Source organism: Procambarus clarkii, chromosome 62, assembly GCF_040958095.1.
Source record: "Procambarus clarkii isolate CNS0578487 chromosome 62, FALCON_Pclarkii_2.0, whole genome shotgun sequence".
In the NCBI taxonomy this organism is placed as follows: Eukaryota; Metazoa; Arthropoda; class Malacostraca; order Decapoda; family Cambaridae; genus Procambarus; species Procambarus clarkii.
In genome coordinates this window covers 705,019-723,246 of record NC_091211.1, presented here as the reverse complement: position 1 = coordinate 723,246, position 18,228 = coordinate 705,019, and the positions used below count along the sequence as shown (strand labels likewise).

The following is an 18,228-nucleotide window of genomic DNA, read 5'->3' as shown; positions in this document are numbered from 1 at the left end:
AGATACTGTATGTATAACCATCCAGCATGCGAAAATACAAGCTAGTTTCATCGCCGTTATAAATTTGCTCGGGAGATAAAGAATCATCCTGCACGATCTCCTCAAATTTTGACACATTCCTCTGCACCTTTTGCATCAGCAGATTGCTTTTCACCTCGCAATTTCACACATCTAATACCATGACGAACCTTAACCACTGAACTGCACAGTTTGCCTGCAGGCGCTCAACGGGGGGTGCGCAACACCCCGTTTTGAATCGTATGATTCAAAACTCCTGAGGCTACATAGGGTTCATATCAGCTTCCTCAGGGCTCTTGTAAACAGACTCCATTTAAAAAAAAATCGTGGGCAACATTCCCGGGTGTGAGAGCCTCAGTAATGAGTTTGCAACCATGGCTGGTGCTAGCAACATGAGCTCACAGCACTGCTGTTCAGCTTGTGACCACAGCATCGCCTAATAATGTCAAAATTTATATGTAACTGGTATTATTTAGCCGTGATAGTATTACAGAAGAGCCTGAGTGTGATAATGACTGTGTACAAAGTTCAAATATCAGTGAATCAATGCTGTTCACGATGTTCACAGCGCTAGCCAAAGCACCACAGCATTATTTCGTCCATCTAGGAATCTTCAAACAACTTCTTATGTTCCTTTACAAAATAAACTTGTGGTCAATTATTCATTCACAGGATTTAGTGACCAGGATTGTGATAATAGCAGGGTTGTGATAATAGCAGGATTGTGATGATAATTAGCGCTGTGCATAGTATTGTGGGAGGAGGAATTTTGGTGAGGGAGGGAATCGAGGTAGCATCACTGTGTGTGGCAGCCACTCTTGTTTTGCTCACCATAGTAGCTTAGTGGTTCGCTATGGTGAACACATATGTACATGGGTATATACAATATGTGTATATACCCATGTACATATGTGCGTAGTATTGTGGAAGGAGGAATGTTGATGAGGGAGGGAGGGAAGCGAGGTAGCGTCACTGTGTGTGGCAGCCACTCTTGTTTTGCTCACCATACTAGCTTAGTGGTTTGCTATGGCAAACACATATGTACATGGGTATATACAATGTGTGTGTATATAGTGTAATAACAGCAACAGGAGTATGTTGGGAGGAGCCATTTTGGTGAGGGAGGTGGCGTCGTACTCATAGCGTCGGTGTTGGTGGAGTGAGGGATGGCTGGCTGGGTGTGGCAACGCACACTTGCAGAGTTCTTGGTGTGTTGATTGTGAATGTATATAGTGTGTGATTGTGTATAGTGTGTAAATATGTTGTAAATATACATAAATTAACATGAAACATTGAAAATATAGCAATATATGTGGACACATTTGTGATGCATGTAACACAAGTGTCTTGAGACTGCACGGATGTTCTACTGCCATAATATTGTGTACGTGTTCATTATATATAGAATTGGCAAGAAAAAACAAAACAAATGTACTTGAAAATGTATGCAAAAATGAACAAAAAATTATTTGTGGCAACTTGTGCATGTTGAAGCTGGCGTGCGACTGCTCCAGGGAGTCTACGCAACGGGCAATAACCAAATCGTGACATCACACGCCATTTTCTGTTTTGAACAATCTTCTCTCGTACATACAGCAATGAAGCGCGTCAATGACTGGGCAAGTACAACTCAAGCCGAACTTGCTGGCATATACCTTGCACTGAATTTTTAAAAGACAAAGGCAATGGACTTATATACTGTGACTCGCAGAGTGCACTCCTGGCATTGAACGCACATAGTAGTGACACCCAGAAAATAGTCAGTGATATTTGAATGAATGTTTTAGTTGCCAAAGAAAACAGATTTGAGATTAAATTCCTATGGATACCATCACATGTTGGTATCTCAAGGCATGACACTGTTGATATGTTTGCTAAGACAGCCTGCAGAAAACCAGTGGTAGAAATTGATATGGGTGTTTCATTAGCAGTGACAAAGAGAATACTTAAACAAATATCTAATGAAAATCTCACTGACCTAACAAATTCACAAAGACCTGAAAGTTGTAGCATTAAATATTATGATAGATATCGTGAGGAGACATTCACATATGGGACTAATAGAACAAGAACCCGGCAATGTGATGGTATAGTGGCTAGAATACGCCTGGGATATAGACGTATCTGGCAGCTTTCTCAAAACCCAAATGTCGAGTACACAATGTGTCAACTTTGTGAAAGAGAAAACATGCACTCTTTTGAACATTATATTGTAGAATGTCCCATACTGACTGACTTTTGCCCTCCTGGGCTAAGGTATGCTGAACTCTGTAATTACTATACAAGTACTGGAACACTTGATGATATATTGGACTTGTATCCAAGATTGACCTTGTAATATATCAATCATACAATGTATATATATGATGTAACTATATAACCTGAGCTTGTAAAAGCACCTTCATCACCTTCAGTGATTAAGTGCTTAATTGCACACTAGTTTCTTTATCGGCATTAGATATTTGTTTATCGGCAAAGATGGCATTCCTGCTGAGACCTTGAAGTGCTGCAGAGGTAGCCTGCTCATGGAGCTGCATGAAATTCTCTGCCTCTGCTGGGAAGAAGGAGAGGTGCCACAGGATATGAGGGATGCCAACATCGTCACACTGTATAAGAATAAAGGTGACAGGGGCGACTGCAACAACTACCGTGGAATCTCCCTCCTCAGTATTGTCGGAAAGCTGTTTGCTCGAGTCGCATTGAAGAGGCTCCAAGTACTTGCAGAGAGAGTCTATCCAGAATCACAATGCGGATTCAGAGCTGGCAGGTCCACCATCGACATGGTCTTTTCCCTCAGACAACTGCAGGAGAAATGCAGGGAACAGAAGCAGCCACTCTTTGTAGCCTTCATAGATCTGACGAAGGCCTTCGACCTCGTCAGCAGGGATGGCCTGTTCAAGATCCTCCCCAAGATCGGATGCCCACCCAGGCTCCTCAGCATCATCAGATCTTTCCATGAGAACATGAGGGGCACCGTGGTCTTTGATGGCCTAACATCAGACGCCTTTGACATCCGAAGTGGAGTAAAGCAGGGCTGCGTACTGGCTCCAACCCTATTCGGGATTTTCTTCGCAGTTATGCTGCGGCACGCCTTCGGATCTGTCACGGAAGGCATTTACCTCCGGACCAGGTCGGATGGAAAGCTCTTTAACCTCGCCAGGCTGAGAGCCAAGACAAAGGTTCGGCTGAGGTGTCTGCGCGACTTCCTCTTTGCCGACGACGCAGCAGTCACTGCCCACTCAGCTGAAGACCTCCAACGGCTCATAACCCGCTTCAGCGAGGCCTCTCAGGCTTTCGAACTCACCATCAGTCTGAAGAAAACACAAGTCATGGGACAAGGAGTGGACTCCCCAGCTGACATCGGCATCTCTGATTCCAAACTGGAAATCGTTCACGACTTCGTGTACCTGGGCTCCACAATCTCTGACTCCCTCTCTCTTGATACGGAGCTAAACAAACGCATCGATAAGGCATCTACTACCATGTCCAGACTGACAAAGAGAGTGTGGACCAACAATAGGCTAACTGAGTATACTAAGATTCAGGTTTACAGAGCCTGTGTCCTGAGCACTCTCCTTTATGGCAGTGAGTCTTGGACACTCCGCGCCCGTCAGGAAAGACAGCTGAATGCCTACCACATGCGCTGCCTTCGACACATCTTGGACATCACCTGGCAGGACAAGGTGACAAACAACATCGTTTTGGGGAGAGCAAGAATCACCAGCATGTACACAATGCTGAAACAGAGACGAATGCGCTGGCTCGGGCACGTTGTGCGAATGGGCGACGGCAGGATCCCCAAGGATCTCCTGTACGGAGAGCTGATGCAGGGAAAGCGTCCAACAGGCAAGCCCCAGCTACGGTACAAAGCCGTATGCAAGAGGGACCTGAAAGCCATGGACGTCGATCTTGCTATATGGGAGACACTGGCTGCAGACCGTTCAGCCTGGAGGCAGTCTGTTCAACGAGGTCTCTCCAAGTTCGAGGAGTCACTTGCCAAGGAATCGGAGGCAAAGAGACAGAGAAGGAAAGCCGGTAGCCAGGAAGACAGACCAGAATCGGACTTCGTTTGTGCTCGGTGTGGGAAGGACTGCCACTCTCGGATTGGCCTCATCAGTCACACCAGACGCTGCACCAGGATTGATAACTAGGGCGCAACTCCATAGTCTCCCGAGACTGAAGGATGCCTACTACTAGTTTCTTTATCAGCTATCTCACCCTGTCAGAGTAAATGAGACAAATGTATGTGAATGCATGTGTGTGTGTATAAGTATGTATATATGTGTGTGTATGTATATGTATGGGTATAGAGTATATATGGAAGCTGATCAGAATTACATTTCACCTTTGTGAATGTACATTAATGACACTATGTAAAAGACACATCAAACACTTTATGTAGGGCATACGTAAATCTGTGTATCTATGTATTTACGTATGTAGGTTAGCTTAGCATTTTAAAAGCACCGAATCACCTTCTGTGGTTGAGTGTTCAATAAACCCTTGAACTATATTTTTAACACTTCTCTAACCCTGTCCATGGAGGACAGAAGAAAATGTATATATGCTGGTTAGCATTGTAAATGTGTGGCCACGTCTGTGGTAGAAAATAATAAAAAAAAAAATAATTAAAAAAAATAATAATAATAAAAAAAAAACCGCCATTTTCTGGACCTCATTGCGGCCAAAGTAAGTGCAATTTCAATTTTATTTTTACATATGTGATCAGAAAAGGGTATTTAACCTTTTAACTGCGCGGCCTATAAATATGACATCTCCCAGTGCGCAAGAAATGAAACCTCGGGAAAAAATTCTTTTTTCTTCTGAAAGTGTCAAAAACCCCTCCCTGTATATGGGTATAGCAACAGAAGTTCGAAATTGTACTTACTTTGGCTGCTATGGGGTCCGAAAGGTGGGGCGTGACGTCATCATTCCCCATGCACCAGAGCAGTATGCTCCCGGGGCCGGTGGGGCGCCTGGGGCGGGGCGTGCGAGTTGCCGCGAATATATTTTTGTTCATTTTTTGCGCACAGTTCCAAATACATTTTATTTGTCTTTACATGCTAATCCTATGTATAATGAACACGTACACTATATTATGGCAGTAAAACATCCGTACTGTCCGAAGACACTGTGTTACATGCATGATACTTGTGTACACATATGTTGCACATATTTACCATGTAGCATGCTAATTTATGTATATATACAATCTATTCACAGAATATACCCCCCTCCCCGCTCAGCTCGTTGTCGCCGTGTGGGGGCTTAGTGGGCGGCTGTCGGAGTGTGATGCTCCTTGGGACAGTCCTCTGTCCTTTTCTAGCCTTGTGCTCCTGCTGCCATCCTCTCCAATTCTGCTGGGCATCTTTTCCTTTTCCTTCTGTTTCGTTTTTCTCCCCCCTCTTCTCCTATCTGCTTGCCGTTTCCTGCCGACCTTTTGCTCGTTCTGGTTCTTCCCTTGGACTTCTTCTATTTTGATGCCCGGGTGCTTGAGGAGGCATACTCTTGCACCCGTAGAACTGTAGTACCCGACGTTGAGAGCGAGGGGAACCTTTTATTGTCAATCCCCCTTTCGTCACTGAACCCGATCTCGACGGACTGTCGGTTTCTTAAGGTGGCGTTTGTGGGGCGTATACTCACGACGCACCCCTAGGAGGCCCTGGCAAGATCGGGGATAGCTTCTTGTTGGGTGTCGTGCCTCTAATTGTGGCTCCATGGTGGGTGTGGGGGCACATTCGTGAATGAATTCTTCCTTTCGTAATGATGATAACCCCTGTTTCGGCTGCTTCTGGTTTACCTTCTCAGGCTCGTGGGGTAGGCGACCAAGCCCCCGAGTCGGTCCGTATTGGAAGACCGGGCTCTGTAGCCTCCGCTGCATTGGGCCCCGACCTTGCTCCTCCTTTGGCCTCTCTGACTCCTTCTCCTGGCTCCCCTCCCTCCTCTGTGGTTGGGTCGAGCCCCAAGCCCCCAGTGGTGACTACCTAGTCCCCTGGCACGGCTCCTTCTCTAGTTGTAACTACTGCGCCTTTTAACCCCTCTCTCTCTGGGGGTTCTCACCGCCGTCCTCGTCACGGCCGCCCTCGCTCGATTCCTTCCAGTTCTGCTACCTATCAAGCCTTGTTTGGTCCCGCTTCGTGGGCCAAATATTTTGATCTCCTCCCTCTTGATTCTGCGCCTCCTGACGATTTCTCCCTCCATCGACATCTCGTTGATTCCGTGGATGCCTCCATTACTTTCAACCCCACTCGTCTCGGTACACGTGTCGTTGCTGCTCCTTCTCAGGATGCTGCTTCCCGCTTGGCTGCCTTATCCTGCCTTGGCGAGACCCCTGTTCGGGTCTCGAAGAACGCTTAGTTGAATGCCAGTGTTGGCACTATTTTGCTCCCGCCCCATGTTGCGACTGGTGTTCGGGACCTGCGCGACTGCCACGACGATATTCGACATATCCTTGCTGCCCAGGGCCATTCTATTCTCCAGGTGGACACGTTTACTCGTCCCCCTCGTGGTAGTCGCCGTCAACCCCTCCGGGTTGTGAAGATTACCTTTGATGGTAGGACCCTTCCACCCTCTGTCATTCTTGCTGGTGCCAGGTGCTCTGTCCAGGAGTACATTCCTTCTCCTCGGCTCTGCAACAAGTGCTGGAGGTTTGGGTATGGTGCCCTTCGCTGTTCCGGGACTGTCTCTCTCTGTCCTTTGTGTGGTGGCGAAGGTCACTCTAAGTCGGAGTGCACTTCTCCCCAGGCTCGTTGCCTCAACTGCGGTGAGGCCCATCCTGCCTTCTCCCGTGCGTGTGTCCATTACAAGCTTGAGGCAGCCGTCCTCAACTTGAAGCACCGGGAGCGTTTATCTTTTCCTGAGGCAAGACGCCAGGTTCGCCGGCTCCCGTCCCGCCTTATGCTAATATCTCTTATGCTCGTGTGTTGTGCTCTTCCTCTCCTCGTCCTTCCCGCCTTCCTCAGACTCACAACCGTTTCCGGGCCTTGGACCCTGATGCGCCCACTGCCCCCTCCTCTGTTCCTTTGGGTTCTCTCCCGAAGGATCCTCCTCCTGGTCCTCTGTCTGGGGTTCCCCTTCCTTCTACCCGGTCTGTCGTGTCTCCTTCCTCGTCTCCCTCCGTTCCTCCTTCCCATCCTTCCCCTCCGTCTCTTGACTCTCCCCGCCGCCTGTCGGTGCGGGCTGATGTCCATCGCTCTCCAAACAGCCGTCATGTGTGCTCTCATTCAGCTTCTCCTGTTGAGACGCTGGAATCCGTTGCCCAGTACGTGGTTGCTGGAACACCCGTCTCTTTACGTCAGAAGCGCAAACCTGGCTCCTCTCCTTCCTCCTCCCCGGCGGGTAAGAAGGTTTCGCTTTCTTCCTCGGCCCCTACTTCTGCCTCTCTCGCTCCTTCCTCTCCCATTTCGGTGGTTGCGCCCCCTGTTCCTGCTATGGAGGTTTCTTTAGCCCCCGCTTCCCTCTCAGTTGCTGCCCTTGCTGAGGTACGCTCCCCTCTTTCTACCCCTCCTCTTCCTGCTGCTGTCCTTGCCTGCTTCTCTCCGTTGTCTCCTACTCTTCCTCCTCCTCCTCCGGACCCCGCCCGCCCACCTCTGATCTGTTCTCCCGTTTCCTTCCCTCACTCTTTGCTCAGTTTACCCTTGCCCCCTAACCCTGACTTTGCTGACCCTGATCCCGACCCTGATATTCTTTAACGTGCTCTGTTGCTCTTTCGCCTTTGTTTCTTCCTTGTTCTCTGTTTTTGTCCTTTCTCTTCTCGTCGTTGTCCATTCTTCAATGGAACGTTCGAGGTTATTACGCCAATTTCCTCGAACTCCAACTTCTGATTTCGCGGTTTTCGCCCCTTTGTGTCTGTCTCCAGGAGCCGATTCTTGGTGCTCGTCCTGGTCGTTTTCGTGGCTATTCCTTTCTCTTCCCCCCCCAGCTGTTGCTGGGGCTTCTAATTCTTCTGCTCTCTTAATTCGTGCTGATGTTCCCTTTGTTCCTTTACTTTTTCCTTCACCTCTCCATTGTTCTGCTGCTCGTGTCTTTGTGGGGAAATGGTACACTGTTTGTTCCATTTATCTCCCCCCGAGTGTCCCGCTTTCTCTTCCTGATTTGAAACACCACCTAGACTCCTTGCCGGAGCCTGTGCTCCTGCTGGGTAACTTCAATTGTCGTCATTCTCTTTGGGGTGACGTTCTGACGAATACCCGGGGTCGCCTTCTTGAGCCGTTTCTCCTCTCTTCTTTCCTGTCTCTTCTGAATTCTGGTGAGCCCACTCATTTGGACTCTCGGACTCGCACCCTTTCTTGTCTTGATCTTTCTCTCTGCTCTTCTTCTCTTTACTTAGATTTCACGTGGCAGGTTCTTGATGACCTCCATGGAAGTGATCATTTCCCCATCCTTGTTTCCTTTTTCTCTTTTCGCCCTTCCCTCTCTTTCCCTAGGTGGCAGTTTGCTAAGACGGACTGGACCCTATTTTCCCTCAGTGCTACTCTCTCTAACCTCTCCCTTCTGCCTCTCTCTCGCGCTCTCCTCCTTTTTCATGACACTGTCTTCAACGCTGCCCTCCGCTCTATCCTCGCTCTTCCTCCCGGGGTCCACGGAAGTGCGTTCCCTGGTGGAATGCGGACTGTGCTCGGGCTGTCCGCTGTAAGCGTGCAGCCTGGAAGAGGCACCGCCGTAGGCAGACGACCGATTCTTTTCTTTTCTTTCGGAAAGCGAGTGCGGTGGCCCGTAGGGATATCCGTACGGCTAAACGTGAATGTTGGGCATCTTATGTCTCAACAATTACGTCCGAAACCCCTCTGGCCCAGATCTGGAAGCGTATCCGCATGATAGCGGGTAAGTTCATTCCCGATGTTTCACCGGTCCTTCACCTCCATGATACTCTTGTGGCAGACCCGTTGCAGGTCGCTTCCGAACTGGGTTCCCACTTTTCTTCTGTTAGCTCTGGTCTTCATCTTCCCCAATCTTTCCTTCTTCGTAAACCTGTCCTTGAGTCTCGTCCTTTAGATTTCTGCACTCATCTTCAGCTTCCCTATAATGATCCCTTCTCTCTCTCTGAACTTCGTTCTGCCCTGGCCCTCTGCGGTTCTACGGCGGCGGGCTCCGATGGTATTCATTATGAGATGCTTCGCCATCTCCCTCCGAGCACGTCTCAGTATTTACCGAGTCTGTATAATCGGATCTGGGAGTCGTCGTCAGTCCCTGCAGACTGGCTCGATGCCGTTGTCCTCCCTGTTCGCAAACCGGGGTCTCTGGGTACTTCTCCTAAGGACTTTCGCCCTATTGCTCTCACAAGTTGTGTCTGCAAATTCTTTGAACGTATGGTTAACGTTCGTCTGATGTGGTTCCTGGAACACCATCACCTCCTCTCCCTTTCTCAATTTGGTTTCCGCAAGTGCTGCAGCACGACAGATGTCCTGGTGAACTTGGAGGTCTATATTCGTACTGCTTTTGCTGCGAAGACCTCCGTTGTTGCTGACCTTTTTGACCTGGAAAAGGCTTAAGACACCACTTGGCGTTATCATATCCTGTCTCAACTTCATTCTTTTGGCCTTCGTGGTCATCTCCCTCTCTTTCTCCGCAGCTTCCTCTCTCGTCGTTCCTTTCGGGTGCGCCTTGGTACCGCTCTCTCTCCCTCTTTTCAGCAATACGAAGGTGTGCCCCAGGGTAGTGTTCTGAGCACTACTCTTTTTCTGGTTGCCCTCAATGGTCTTCTTTCCTCTCTTCCTTCTGGTGTCTTCTCCGCTCTCTATGTCGATGATCTTACCCTTTGTTGTCAGGGTGATGATTCGCCTCTCCTTCAACGCCGGCTTCAACTTGCAATTGATGCCACGTCGTTTTGGGCCACAGATCATGGCTTCAAGTTCTCTACTTCTAAGACTTGTGCCATGACTTTTACGCGGAGACGGGTTGATCTTCGTCCCTCTTTGTCCCTTTATGGTCATCCCCTTGAATACAAAGATTCCGCGAAGCTTTTGGGGTTATTCCTTGACACTCGTTTGTCTTGGTCTCCCCATATCTCTTACCTCCGTGTTGAGTGCTCTAAGGCCCTTACCCTCCTTCGGGTCTTGTCCCATACTTCTTGGGGGGCAGATAGGCGCACTCTCCTTGCTTTACATTCCTCTCTTGTCCTGTCTAAGCTCGATTATGGTTGCCCTGCTTACTCGTCTGCTTCTCCTTCTACTCTTCGCCGTCTTGATGCTTTGCACCATACTGGGTTGCGCCTCAGTTCTGGTGCCTTTCGTTCGACTCCCATCCTTAGCTTGTATGTTGACACTGGCTTCCTGTCTCTCCAGGACCGCCGTGATCGCTACTGTCTTCGCTATCTTGCGCGGTCCTTGCAACATCCTTCCTCTCGCCTCTGTCGTACTTTAACTTTTACCCCTCCTGCGGTTCCTGTTCCTCTTCACCACCTCCCTCTTTCTGTCCGGTTATCTCGCCTGCAGGATTCTCTTTCCGTTCGTATTTCTGATGTTTCTCCTCGTGTTGTTCCTTCTTTGCCCCCCTGGAGGGTCACTCTTCCGCGGTTTTGTACATCCTTGACCCGTATCACTAAAGCTTTTACCCCTCCTACGGTTCTAAAACGCCTTTTCCTCCTGCACTTTTCTTCTCACTCCCGCTCCGTTTCTGTCTTCACCGATGGGTCTAAGTCAGCGGACGGTGTTGGCTACTCTGTTGTTTTTCCTGATCGCACTTATATGTGTCGCTCCTCCGGAGACTAGCATCTTTACAGCGGAACTTTATGCTATTCTCTATGCTCTTCGTCTCCTGCTTTCTCGTTGTCAGTCTTCCTTTGTAGTAGTTGTTGACTCTCGTAGTGCCCTCATGGCTCTCGGGTCCTTTAATCCGGTTCATCCAGTAGTTGTCGAGATCCAGCATTGGCTGTTTCTTGTTCACAGTAAATTTAAGTCGGTTGAGTTTTGTTGGGTTCCCAGCCATATTGGTGTGTCTTTAAATGAGCGTGCGGATGCTGCCGCCAAGGAAGCTGTCCGCTCGTCCCATCTCTCGTAAAGGCATTCTGTAGTCCGACTTTTACCCGGTTATCCATTCCTCAGTCCTTACCCGTTGGCAGGCTTCTTGGTTGTCTGTTACTGGTAACAAGCTACGTACTCTTAAATGTTGTGTTTCCTCGTGGCCGTCCTCCTTCCACCGTAACCGGCGGTGGGAAACAGCTCTGGCGAGGTTGCGTATTGGCCATACTCGCTTAACCCATGGTCACTTGATGGAGCGCCGCCCTGCTCCTTATTGTCCTAGTTGCATTATCCCTCTTACGGTCGTGCATGTCCTTCTTGAATGTCCTGACTTCCAGGACGAGCGTGTGTCTTGCTTTCCGACCGCCCCTCGCGGTCGCCTGTCCCTCGATAGAATTCTTGGTGACTCGGATACTTTTGATATCGTTCGCCTTATGCGTTTTTGTTCTCGTATTGGCATCCTTGGTGATATTTAGCGCCCTCTGATTATTTTGCGTCTTTGATGGTGCTACATAGCCTTCCCGGTTTGGTGCCTTCTTTTGATAATTACTTACTTACTTACAGAATATACACTGTCACACACTGTATACATTCACCATCAACACAGTCAGAACACCGCGAGTGTGAGCTGTCACACCCAGCCAGCCCTCCCTCACTCCTCCAACATTGTCAGACTGTCGTCTGACACGGTTGAGTGCACGCTACGCTCCTCACTCTAAGCTGTATATCAGCCCTTAAACTATCGCCAGATGATGTAGACCGCCACCCACAGGCAGCTAAGTACATGGATTCCAAGCATGTTATAGCAAAACCAAAGTAACCAACCAAAATCAACTCATTCCATCTCAAACAAGTTTCAAAACAATCCTCTATGGCTGTGAGTACCAGTGCATGCTGCCTGCCTCCGCGCTGCCTGACGCAAGTTTCTTCACAATATATACCCCCAGTCCATTCTAACCAATCATGTCTCCTAAAAATGTGACTGTGCAGGGAAATAAGGACAACAAACCCCTTAACAAGGCATCCATCCCGGCCAACTCTAACAACATTCGTGTTTCTCCGTCTGGAAGCTCTGGGGTCCGTGGCGGCGGTGCTGCCCTCCCCTCCACCCCATTGAGGCAGGGAGCGGTGTCCTCTCAATCCTCTCCTATGAACACGCTAACATCCCAGTTTAAGCAATTAAAGCGAGCTTCCGGTCCCTCACCGGAATTCCCTAACTGGACCGAGAATCAGTGGTTCAAAAAGTTGTGCCTAGTCCTCGAGTCTCAAAATGCTATCATCTTGAGTCTTCTAAATGAGAATCTAGCGAACCGCGCTAATCTCCAACATCAACAACAAGAAATAACCCTCCTCCGCGAGGATATTAGAAACTTTAAGGCTAGCCAAGACCTACTCCAGCATGATTTGAATGATCTCCGCGAGGAAAACAATCTTCTGATAACTGATGAAGCCATAAAAAAACAGGAGGAAGCTCTCAGCATAATGACTGCATGTATCAGTACATTTTCAGCCCAACGTTCCATCTCCCAGGAAGAACAAGACCAGCAAAAGCTGCTAGACTCTGTTATTGTGTCGTCCCAAGATATACCTGTGGAACATGAAGGTGAAAAGTGTGTCGAAATAGCTCAGGCTCTCATAAAAAACAAATTGCAGGTCATTCTAAACAAAACTGACGTTATTGCTGCCTACAGAGTAGGCAAAAAGAATCCATCAGGTCAAAACCAGCGGAAAATTTGCCTGAAGCTGACTTCCCAGTTCATGAAATCCCATCTAGTCCGGACAGCTGCATCCCAACGGAAGGGATTATACATCAACGAGTGCTTGACTAGGAACAGACAGCAACTCCTCTACCGCCTGCGTCAAATCCGTCAACAAAACCCAGATGCGATTCATCAGTGCTTCGTTAAGAGATGGACTGATAAAGGTGAGAAAAACCGCAGAGGGCAAAATGTTTACAATTGCTAATGAAAAGAACCTCAACACTTTCCTCTCCCAATGTGGTTTGTCTCACCATATTATCACTCTCAATGAATTAACTTAATTAACCCCATTGTCAACTAGTGGGGCTAGGTATCCTAAATCTCCTTGTTTCATTTTTTGACTTAATTTTTAACTTACTCTTAACTAGTCATTTACTGAACTTATTTAATTGAGTGCATTAATAGTTCTTCAGGTCTTATTAATTATACAGTCATAACTGAACTATTTATAGTTAATAATCATTAGCTTAAATTTGCCTATGTTTATTATTCAACTTTTTCTTTGATTTCATTTATTACCTAGGTTGGCTAGCCTCGCCATGCTCCCTTACTCCATTGTACCCCTGGCTTTACCTGTATCTCAAATTGCAAATTGTTACTTACAGTGTACCTGAGAGTACTTGTAAGCAATCTACCTCATTTTTTCTTTTTTTGCTCAATTTTTTTTTTGTATTGTTTAGTCTTGTTTATATCTTTGTTTTGTATTTCTATATCTTTTGTTTTGTATAGTCCATGTTTATATGTTTTTTCTTTAATCTCATTTATTACCTAGGTTGCCTAGCCTCGCCATACTCCCATACTCCATTGTACCCCTGTAAGCTACCTCATTTTTTTCTTTTGTTATTCGTTTTGTGTTTGTTTTGTACAGTATTGTTTACATATTTTCCCCCTTTTATAGCTTAATTCTACCTTGTAATTTGCCATTCTTGCCTTGTTTTTCCTGCAATCAGCTTTTTTATGCAGACAAGTATAGACCCTGAACTTAACCTCTTATCCACTATCTATGACAATCATCACTTTAATGATCTAAATTGCAGATATTTTGCAGCACATGATGTAAACAATGTATTAACTCATAATCACAATATCTCTGTAATCAACTTGAACATTAGATCCCTAGGTAAACACTTCGATGATGTTAGTGCCTTGATTGAAACTATTGACAACAAATTCTCTTTTATTATACTTACTGAAACATGGTTGACAGAGGATACTACTCAACTCTTTAACATGCCTAACTACTCGGCAATTCACAACTGTCGTCAACTTCAGAGAGGTGGTGGCACTGCTCTTTACTACCACCAAGAACTAACATGCTTAAAAGAAATTAGAACTAGAGACTGCTATGGGGAGTATATCTTCGCCAGCTTCAGAGTCAAGCGTGCCGAGTCTGTCCAGTCTGTGGGTGCAGTCTATAGAATTCCTAACACTGATGTGTCCGAATTCAAGTCAAACCTTAGAAATCTAATACTTGATAACAGACTGAACAAAAACCATCTAATTATTGCAGGGGACTTTAATATTGACCTCTGCGAGCCTGAACACCCTACTGCTGTTAGCTTCCTCAACTGTATGAATTCCTGCTTCCTCATACCCTTAATCACTAGACCTACTAGAATCACTGATAGCACTGCCACGACTCTAGATCACATCTGGACAAACATAACCTCTCCGCTTACTTCAGGTATAATCACCGATAGCACTACAGACCATTACCCCACATTTCTCTTAACTAACATTAGCAAACCACCTCTAGAGTCAAGAGAGTTAAGTTTTAGAATGCAAAATGAAACTGCTATAGACAATTTTATAACTGCTGCTGATAATGTCAACTGGGAGTCCAAGTTAGGTAACATAGAGGACATCAACCTAGCAGTGCAATCTTTTCTTCAAAAAACTCTTAGCCTTTATAACACCCACTGTCCTATGCTTACAAAACAAGTCACAACCAAAAGGCTTAACAATCCCTGGCTTACAAAGGGAATACTTAAATCCATTAATAAAAAACATGACCTTGAGAAGAAGTATAGGTTAGGAATTGTCTCCAAAGAATTCTCAAAGAATTACTCATTATTGCTATCTAAGATAATTAGACAAGCCAAAACTAAATACTACGAAGATAAATTTACCCAAATAAAGAGCAACACTAAACAAACTTAGAGCACAATTTCACAAATATTGGGATCAAAGAAGTCTTTAAATAACAAACCAACACTCCTGTCCAATAACGATGGTCAGCTTTCAGCCTCTGATTCTGCTATTGAGTTCAATAGGTTCTTCTCTTCCATTGGGTCATCCCTTGCAAATTATATTCCATCTTCCAGTACTGACATTAAGGACTATCTTACAGGTAACTATCCACAGTCTCTGTACCTAAAGCCTATTAATTCCACTGACGTCAATGAGATAATCCTTTCCCTTAAAACCAAGTCTAGTGACCTTGAGGAGATACCAACTTTAATTTACAAAAAAGCCTCCAGATCTTTAGCCCCTGCTATTACTTTGCTCTTCAACAAGTCACTTGAACTCCAAACCTTTCCAGATATTCTAAAAAAAGCGAGAGTAACGCCTGTCCACAAATGTGATGATCTCACAGATGTTAACTACAGACCTATATCAATCCTGCCAAACTTGTCAAAAAATTTTGAAAAACTAATCTATAAGCAGCTTTACTCGTATCTAGCCAAACACAATATACTTAGCCCTTGCCAATATGGCTTCAGACCCAAAAAAAGCACTAACGATGCACTTATTAGTATGCTTAACTCGATTCATACAGCTCTTGATAAAAATGAGTTCCCTGTTGGGTTATTTGTGGACCTGCGTAAAGCTTTTGACACTGTCAACCACCAAAACCTTCTTCTTAAATTACATCATTATGGAGTCAGAGGACACTCCCTGCAATACCTCAAATCCTACCTTACTGACAGGCTCCAGTATGTTTCTGTGAATAATACAATTTCTCCCACCCTACCCATCAACATTGGTGTTCCTCAGGGCAGCATACTTGGCCCTCTCCTCTTTCTCATCTACATTAATGACCTTCCAAATGCCTCCCAACACCTCAAACCAATTCTATTTGCTGACGACACAACCTTCATTTACTCCAGTCCTGACCCCCTTGCTCTAAATGCCACAGTAAATACTGAGCTAGAGAAAGTCCATCTTTGGCTAACTGCCAACAAACTCACCCTTAACATCGACAAAACTTTCTATATTCTGTTTGGCAATAAATCCTCTAATCAAATAAATCTCAAAATAAACAATACCCAAATTTGTAACAAATTAGATGGCAAATTCCTTGGCATTCTCATTGACCACAAGCTGAATTTCCAGGGACACATTCTAAATATATCAAAAAAAGTTTCAAAAACTGTGGGCATTCTTTCTAAGATCAGATATTATGTACCACGCCTTGCCCTGGTGACTCTCTATTACTCCCTTATCTATCCATATCTCAACTATGGTATTTGTGCTTGGGGCTCTACTACCCAAAATCACTTACATCCTCTAATTACTCAACACAAAGCTGCTATTAGGACAATATCCAACTCTGGCCCCAGACATCACTCGGTACCCCTACTCAAATCTCTGCATATGTTAGACATTAAGTCACTGCACATTCTCTCATGTGTATTATACATATATATATAACGCTGAACTGTAATGCCAATCCTGACCTCAAAAGCTTCATAGAAGGTTGTAACAGAACCCATGAGCACCACACCAGAAATAAATACAGTTTTGATATTCCTAGAGTACGACTTAATCAAACTAGAAATGCTCTACAAATCAAGGGACCCAGAATGTGGAATGATCTTCCCAACCATGTTAAAGACTGTACCTCTCTCAACCAGTTTAAGATAAAAACGAAGCTATACCTAATAAATTCCCTGTAACTTACCTTACCCCTCTATTGTCAACCAATGTCTGTTTTTTTTAAAGAACGCTGTTTGTCGACATAATTGTATTTGTGCTGCTTTTTCAGCTATGTTTTCATTTCTTGTTTTCATTTTACTCTTTATGCTCAATTAGTATTATGCTTGTCATTTAAGTTTTTCATGCCCGAAACGCTTTGCGTAATAGTGGCTTTAGGCATTGTATGTACTAACTCTAGCTATAAGTCCACCGATCTTTGTAAAAATTTCTTGTATGTATGTACCTTACCTAAATAAACATTTATTTATTTATTTATTTTATTTATTTGTATTCACCAACATTATTCCTCCAAATCATACAGTTATTCACACCAATGTTTCATGTTCATTTATGTATATTTACAACATATGTACACACTATACACTGTCACACACTGTATACATTCACCATCAACACACTCAGAACACCGCGAGTGTGAGCAGCCACACCCAGCCAGCCCTCCCTCACTCCAACATCTTACTCGCCAACATTGCTCCTCCCACCATTCTGTTATTGTTCTTATTACACTAATTACACATGTTATATATACCTATCTACAGGTTTTATTTACCAGAACTATGCAAGTAAGCCAGTATTATGTCTAAACAGTACAGTGGCCACCATACACTGCATGACAAATCACACAGCAGACGACGCCACGATTACGACGTCACCTCCCTCACCAAAATAGCTCCTCACAACATACTTCTGGTGCTGTTATTACACTATTCACACCATTCTGGGCTGTATATACCCATGTACATGTGTGTTCCCCATTGCGAACCACGAAGGTGAGCGAAACAAGAGTTACTGCCACACAGTGAGGCTACCTCAATTCTCTCCCTTCCTCCCTCCCTCACCAAAATTCCTCCTTCCTATGCACAATGCTAATTATAACCACAATCCTGGTCAATAATACCTGTAAATGAATAATTGACCACAAGTTTATTTTGAAAAGGAACCTAAAATGTCATTTGAAGATTCCTAAATGGACGAAATAATGCTGTGGTGCTGTGGCTAGCGCTGTGAACATTGTGAACACCATTGAATCACTGATATTTGAACATTGTACCCAGTCATTATCACACTCAGGCTCTTCTATAATACTATCATGGCTAAATAAAACAGATTATATATATATTTTGACAATATTAGGCGATGCTGTAGTCACATGCTGAACAGCAGTGCTGTGCGCTCATGCTGCGAGTGCCAGCCTTGGTTGCTCACTCACTACTGAGGCTATGACATCCGGCAATGTGGACCACGATTTTTTTTAAAGATGGCGTCTGTTTACAAGAGCCCTGAGGAAGCTGATGTGAACCCCATGTAGCTGTGGGAGTTTTGAATGGGACGTGAAAAATAAAAACACCCGGAGGCGCGTTGCGCACCCGAAGCCTGGGCCTGCAGGCGCGTTGCGCAGTTAAAGGGTTAACATTTAAAAAAAAAAAAAAATTTTGCCAAGAATTTATTTAATGCTCACATGATACCTGCTTGATGGGGTTCTGGGAGTTCCTCTACTCCCCAAGTCCGGCCCGAGGCCAGGCTCGACTTGTGAGAGTTTGGTCCACCTAGCT

The 18,228-nt window shown here is 45.5% G+C and overlaps 1 long non-coding RNA gene across 1 annotated transcript in view; it reads left to right on the top strand.

The window, feature by feature from the left end:
* The window catches only part of LOC138354250 (uncharacterized), a 35,385-nt gene that overhangs the window by 15,681 nt on the left and 1,476 nt on the right, over nucleotides 1-18,228 (top strand). The gene's annotated exons all lie outside the window — the stretch shown is intronic.